General features: G+C 37.0%; 1 pseudogene; it reads right to left on the bottom strand.

The window, feature by feature from the left end:
* Positions 1-3285: 3285 nt before the first annotated feature.
* LOC120428986 (40S ribosomal protein S14-like) lies at positions 3286-3982 on the bottom strand (annotated as a pseudogene).
* Between the last annotated feature and the right edge of the window lie 3776 nt (positions 3983-7758).

The raw sequence follows: 7758 nt of genomic DNA on the forward strand, positions 1-7758 counted from the left end.
GGTTTTAAAAAAAACGTTTGATGTTTTTAAAACGAGAATAATCCAAAAATAATTTTTAGTATGTAAAATGTAATTTCCAATGCTTTGAAAAAAACTTTTGCAAAATTTGGATAAAGTGAACTTTCAAGTTATAGTCAGTTTTCATGCATTTTGTTAAAAATTTTAAATTAAAATAAACCACAAAGAAAACAATCTATTTGCTGATCATGCTTAAAATGTATTAACCCACCAACATAATCGCACCAGATCGGATTCCTCCCGCGGCGGATTACGTAACATCCGCCGACGGGGCTCGATTTGCCAGAAAATTGGCCAGTGTATGCAAAATCTCGGGCTAACATCGCAAAAATCGTTTCACTATTGCACAGAAATATATAAATATATCGGTTCTGACAAAACACGTTTTCCCACTCACTGCGCCTTGCTCGAAGGCTGATGCACCTGGGCTGAACATCGAATCGAAAATGGCACCAGAAAAGCGGAGATGCAAAAAAAATCGCATATCATCAGTCCTGTATAGCAATGCAAATGTGAACACACACCGACACACACGTGTTCAGATCGAACATATCCAAACATACAGTTTCCAATCTGCAATCTTTGAACGGTGATGCGGGGGGGGGCGGGGTAGGAGGGGAGAAAACTATCAGCCGAACAAAACGATTTTCATATTTTATCATCATATTCAGTTTTGCTTCCTCGCCACGTGTTTTTCCCACCTTCTGGAAGCAACTCGTGTGTGACTGTGTGTCCCCCTCCCATGCAATACGGCCCGAGGACATACAATTTCACTGGTTTTCCACTCCACCCCGCGACGATCTCCCCGCGACTTCTCGGAAAAACCCCGACCGACGCGCATCGTGTGTAAAATGTGAATTGTATTCAGAGCGAGCGAGATGAACGATTGAAAAAACTTTTTTTGTCGCACACAGCCACCCACTGGGGGGAGGTGGGGGAGAGCATTGAATTAAACAAATGTGACAATACTGCGTTCGCAAGTGAAAACTGGAAAAGTGAATTTTCCCACCTCGGCGTGACTTCTGAGGACGAGAACGAAGAAAGTGTGTGATAAGAAGATGCTGCAAACAAAACCAAACCAAAAGTGTTGCTTGGGAGTCACAATCGGGAAACTATCCCGCGCAAGCTTCCAAGCCAGGGAACTGAAAGGAATTGCTGGGGTGCTGGGCTTTGATTGGAGGGGACGAGAAGGAGGGTCCTCTGGGGTGAAAACAATGCTCCTTCAGTTTGGTGGGTCTCGTAAGCGTCCATCTGTTTTACCACCTACCATTCTTTATTTAACCATTTTCTAATAACTGAAATCTGTTAAAAATCCTGATGTGTATTTTGACGATAGTTAAGTAAAATTGAAAAATATAAAATAAATTGATCTATTTAAGACACATTCCGGCGCTGCAACGTCACGAAATTTTTCAATATTTTCCGAAATGTGACTCGTATGATATCGAAGCCTTTTCAAAACTTAACTGTTATCACAGATTCGCATTAGGTATTGAATTTTCGACAGTTTGTGACTATGATAAACTAATTTAAAGTCGTTCTTTTCATTTGCCACATCAACTACTGCGTGAAATTGTAACGGAATGAGAAATGGCGGCAAATAAAAAATCGACTTTAAGTTGTTTACATAGTCACAAACTATGGAAAGTTCAATATCTAATACGAATCTGTATATCTAAGACCATTGGTGATATTTTGCTTTTTTCGTTTTATTGAGAATATTATTTGTAAATAAAACTTGGAACTTTTGCGTTCTTTCTAATAAAACCAAAATCTTTAAAAAATTAACTGAGATTTAATAATTCTTTTTTGAGTTTGCGCATTCTTGCAAAAAAAAACATAATGTAATTTGGATTTTTGAAGATGGTATGGTATGCATGCAGTAATGTTTTTTAATAATAAAACGTAATGTCGAATGATACTTTTTTATATTAAAAAATGTTTTTTTTTTAGCAGTTTTGCTTTCCAATACTCATGTGCTGCTGACATTTTTTTATTAAGCAATTTCTTGAAGTAGTTAATCCGGCTACCAAAAAAGATTTTTTTTTATACGACGCCTCTGGGTTTTTTACACTAATAGCTTCTATTCATCTTTTTTCCTAAAACTTGTTTTGAAATATCTATCGTTGAAATTTAGATATTTGTGCATTTTTAGGTTTTAAATGTTTTTAGTTAATCTGGCCGTATAGGTGGCAAGGTCAACCAAATTAGTTATAATTTTACTATATTTTACTAAACTTTGGGATATTGTTACCACTTTTCCATCGCCCAGAAACTGTTGACAATTTGAATATTGATTTTTTTTATTATTGATATGCCACTCATGAAAATCAAGGCTTTGTGCGAAAATTTCCAAAACCACATTTGTTATTATTTTTCATGTGGTCAAATATGGCTAGCATTAGGCTGGTTCAAATTTTATTTAAAGTTCTTGTCGCACCGAATCGAATATTAAAACCCATCTTTGCCAAAATTTGTATACAAATCTGATTTGCGTCCACCAAACCTTTTATTCAAATATTTTTACATTTGCTGAAAAAAACAAAAATAACAAAGCTGATGACTTAAATCAGGAATCATTCCCGACCACATATTTTACAATTAACAATCATACTAAAAATGCTAGAATAGCATTCAGGCATGCTTAATTTTTGAATATCACAGATCATTTTTTTTCATTCTATCTTGATTAAAATTTAAAAAAAAACTAAATACTTTTTAAATTCCTATGGTTTGGACAAAAATAATTTTGCAATAAAATGCATTTGTCTAACCAAAATTGTTGTCAATACGTTAATCCTTTTAAGTTTTACACATTTTCGTTAGGCCTATTTAATACATACAACTTTGTAGAAAACATCACATAATAAAAATAATGTTTTGCCGAAATATAGTTTTTTTTTATATTTGCAAAACATTTTTTTATGTAGGGTAGAGTAGTCATCAATGAGACACGGGGAACAATGATAAAATGGCTCTCACAAGTCGTAGTTTGAACCAATCAGGCTCATATTTTGGGGAAAGGTGTGTCTACTGGATACACGTCTGCCATTAAAGTGGCTTTGGTTATGGACGCTCCTTTGCAAAGTTATTCATAAATGTTTGATTTTGGGGTGTAAAAGTAAATTATGCCTGAAAATTACATTTTCGCTCATAGGCTGCCATTAATACAAAAACTAATATTTCTCCAAATTTCTTTCGCCATTTCATAGGGCATGAGTTGGGCTACAATTGCCTTTCATTAGATTTGACCAACATTAAGAATATACCCAGAAGCTTAGATTATTAATTACCTAGATGTCTCACTTCGGGATTTTTCCATACATCCAGTTGGCGACACCCCTTTAGCGCTCCGAGCGCCACCACAGTCAAGTTACAGGTACTAAATTGGTAAACAAGATCGTAGTACTCATGACACTTTCCTGTTTCAAATTGGTTTTTCTTCTTGACAACAAAGTGTCACCAAATATTTAGTTCCGAATTTCTTCAATTGTTACATTTTTGAATGTGGAATGGAAATTCGTACAGTGCCACAAAAAGGACCGACCTACCTTACGGCGGATCGAATCGGACGGGATTGACGTCACGTCCTCGATTCGGCCAATTTTCATCGACGAACAGGTCATGGCACGGAGTGCCATTTCCTCCTTAGGCAAATTAATGCGCAGCGCGGTGATCCCCAGCAAATAAAACTTCTCGGCGGCATCCTGAGCACCGTAGGGCTGCTCGTCGTGATTGACCTTGACTTAAATGCCGCCGTAGATCGGTTTTCTTGCCAGACAGATCTGTGACGTTGACAAAGGTGTCGTTGAAGCTGGCGTAGATGTGGGCCAGTCCGGAAACGATCCAGCCCTCGTGATCCTTCTGTCCGAGTGACACCTGGACCTCCTCCTTGAAGGTTTTTTTTTCTTGTGGGGAGCCATGCGCGTGTTTATTGGGCTAGCACGGCCGCCCGGGTGGTCATCCGAAGCCTCAAAGTGACCTGGAGTTCAAAAATAACCCCGAGCCGTGAGAGGAGGAGATGAGCAAACAGCATAAGCATAAGTCAATGAATTTGTCAATGTATTGTGAAAATTAAGGATTATTTAGCCTGCAAACAATCTCCTAGCTTTGCCTTCGAGTTTAACCATTTATTTGAAATTGTTTACAAAAAATGTTTTCCTATTGCACTATTTCTTGCCATCTCAGCGACAGTTGGCACCTCGGTTGGCACTGCCGTTTGAGAAGCGAGTTGTGGATGGCTTCGTGGGTCGCTGCGACATGTGCTGCGATTCTTGGGCAACTGGTTCTTGTTGCAGGCTTCGCCACAGTTGATTCCACCAGAAGTGGTTCCCTCGGAGCTTTTGCTGTTGGAATTCTGCAGCACCCAGGTCAGTCATGGCCACTGGATCGTCTTAAGTTGCGAACCCGCGGGGTCTGTGGAAGTTGGACCTTTGTGATGACAATTTGTATAAAACTTGTAAATTACCTCACCTGCATTTGCTGACAAAATTTAACTACAAACATCAAGATTTAATTTTCGTCCATTTCGTTTGCTTCATTTCCATCCAATACTCCATCGATTCTGCTTTCATCGCCGACCGCTTCACTGAGGTTGTTTGGAGTATCGATGCTACTGCTGATGGCGAGATCGACAAATCCAAATTTTGGTTAACTTCCGGACATAAGATTTGCTCAATCGACAATCCACGGAGTTGGCGATTCTACGACAGGTGAAAAAGGCACGAGAATTGACAGATACAATGTCAACAAAATTAGTGGTTCTTAGGTTGCTTTGATATCGAACTAAACCCACACAACACTGAACTAAAATTCGAGGGAGCAACTTTTTCAAAAATTCCCGAAGGGGAAATTAGTACCTGTGAATTGCCACCAGGTGTAAACGTGGCGTGGCGGTAGTGTCGTCAGCCCCAACAGGGGAGTGGCATATCTATATATTATTAGTCTATGCCAGAAGCCAGGGCTGTCTCATTGTTCCCCACTCTTTTCAGCCCATGGGTAACAATGAGACACTTTGATTTTTCTTCATGAAACTTTTCAAAATCTAGGGAAATCCTTCAAAACATGAATTGGGAGTGATTTTTTGCATATTTATTGAGTTTTAACTTCATTTAACCAAAAATATAAAGTTATTTGGTATAAATAAATGGATTTTCATAAATTTAAATACTTTTTAGTATAACTTTTGTTAATTGAAGTTTTAAGTTGGCAAAATTGCTTTAAAATGTTCAAGGCAAGTCACCTGCAATGGAACAATACAAAAATATGATGGTTTACTAGAAAAGTATTGATTTTCGTAGAGTGTCTCATTGTTCCCCACCTGTCTCATTGTTCCTGCCAAGTGCGTCTACAATGAGACAGTTGAATAGCTCTGGCTGTAGAGGTCGGATCGATCTCATATTTTGGTCAATGTTAGAACACATTAAAAGAAATAAAATGCAACAAAAAGCTCATTAAAAAGTGCTGATGAAAAAAATACAAAAATCGTTGAAAGTTAAAAACCAAAAGTGTCTCATGATGACTACCCTACCCTACACTGTACAGCCCACAGTATATGGACAGTATGAAAACCTGTAATAAATAATGGCTTCTGAGGCTGGTACAAATTTTATTTAAAGTTTTTGTCCCCCCTTCAAAGTTGGCCGTAAATCAGGGGACAAAAATAAAAAAAAATTCAAAAAACTCCAAAATTTCTATGTAAAATCAGGGGGCAAATTTTTTTCAGAATACTCCAAAATTTCATTGTAAATTTAAGTGCAATCATCTGAAATTAATTTAAAATACATTCCCCTGCGCAGGCCTGCAAAAAGTTTTCAACCCTCTTAAAACACTAATTTGACTATTTTCAAACAATTGAATGGTTGTAGACTGTGCTAAACACTTAAAAAAACCATAACCGAGACGGGTTTGTTTATGTCACGGTTTTGCGGTTCAGTGAATGGATCTCAAAAATTCGTGTCAGCGTCGCCGATTTTCGCGTCATGACCCCTGACATGTTCAACACTGCCATGCGTTTAGAATCATTTTTAGCATGTTTGGGTTGATTTAAAAATCCCTGTAATTTTTGAAAATTTTCGATTTTTATTACCACAAAAAGTTTTTTTTTTCGCTAAAATTTTTGTTTTCGTCAAATCTTACATTTTTTGAAAACTAATGATTGCAAAACAATTGAACTAGTGTAAAATGCATTTTAAAACACTTTTTCCATGGAAATGTTAAAACTATGCCTTGTTATTTAAATATATTTTTTTTGCCCCCCCGTCGACCCCGGCCAGAGCCGAGGGACAAAAACTTTGAAAAATATTTGCATCGGCGTGTTTAAATGAATGTGTGAATAATGTTTCATAAAAAAAAGAAATAAAATCAAACATAACATTAATTATATCTAAAAAAAATAAAACAACGTTCAAATTTCATCCATTTTTTTTACTTTTAACATCAAATTAGTGTTCTGCGACCCCATTTTAGTCAAATTTCAATAGTTGACTGCCTGTTAAGGCCGTAGCAAATATTTTTTGAAGTTTATGTCCCTCGGCTCTGACCAAAGTCAAGGGGGCAAAAAAATAAAAAAATATAAAAATTTAAGTTACAAGCCTAGGTTTCATTTGGATGAAAAAAGTGTTTTAAAGTGCATTTTACAGGCGTACAGTTGCTTTCCAATCATTAGTTTTGAAAATATCGAGGTATTGACGGACTTTATTTCACAAAAAAAAAAATTTTCATGAAAATTTAAAATGTTTTTAAAGGAGTTCAAACATGCTAAATATGATTATAAACGCGGGAAAATGCATTTTAACTGGTTTTCAGTTGATTGAACTTTAATTTTCATTAAAATTTTGAAGTATTTCCAAAAAAAAATTTTTTTTGCCCCCTGATTATTCAGGCCAACTTTGAAGGGGATTTGCAACGGCCTAAATAACAAAACGCATTTTTCAATATTTCATCACCGCCATTTTGGCCGCCATCGTGGATTGTTAAATTCTAAATCTTTTTAACGTAGTTTAGGGCTCAAGGAAATTAAAAAATACAACAAAAAAAATGTCGAGATTCGATTATCCGAAGTCCCATACAATTTTTGAAGATTACATCTTATTTTTGTAAATTGTTTAAATTTGCTTTATAAAACTCTTGTAAACAATATGTTGGATAATTTAAGACAACTTTTATGCTGGATTCGTTGTTCCTTTTCCCACATAAGTGCCACCAACGTTATCAGTCGCTGGGGATGTCTTTCTGCTGTCATCAAGTCGTTACTCCGGTGGCACAGATGGGAGTTTGGCCCCATTATTATAACCGGTCCTTTAACGTAAGCGATGGGGGAGGGATACCAAACCAACTGCATCGGTTTCTGACTGGCTGTCTGGCAGGAAGTCAGCGTACAGCTGTTTCCTTTTCGATGACTGCCGGTTGGCCGGTTGAAACACTCTATTCAATAGTTGAGAACCACGCGCGCACTGCCAAAAGGATACTATAGGAATCACTTGTGTTATATCAGAAAAGATTTTTTTTTTTCATTTTTCCCCTTTAGCTGTAAAGTGCAAATAAAAAATCGGTTACACTTTGTGCAGCGACTTCGGCGACTACAATCATTTTTCCATTGTTTCTCCCCTCACCCTCCCGCGTGACACGATTGCAGTTTGTGAACTTTGTCGTGAAATGAATTGCTGTTTCTCGAAATGTTCTCGCGGCGGCAGCAACAGCAAAAGCAACAATAAATTTATAAACTACGCTGAATGTTGG

This window comes from Culex pipiens, chromosome 3 (assembly GCF_016801865.2).
Source record: "Culex pipiens pallens isolate TS chromosome 3, TS_CPP_V2, whole genome shotgun sequence".
NCBI classification, from domain to species: Eukaryota; Metazoa; Arthropoda; class Insecta; order Diptera; family Culicidae; genus Culex; species Culex pipiens.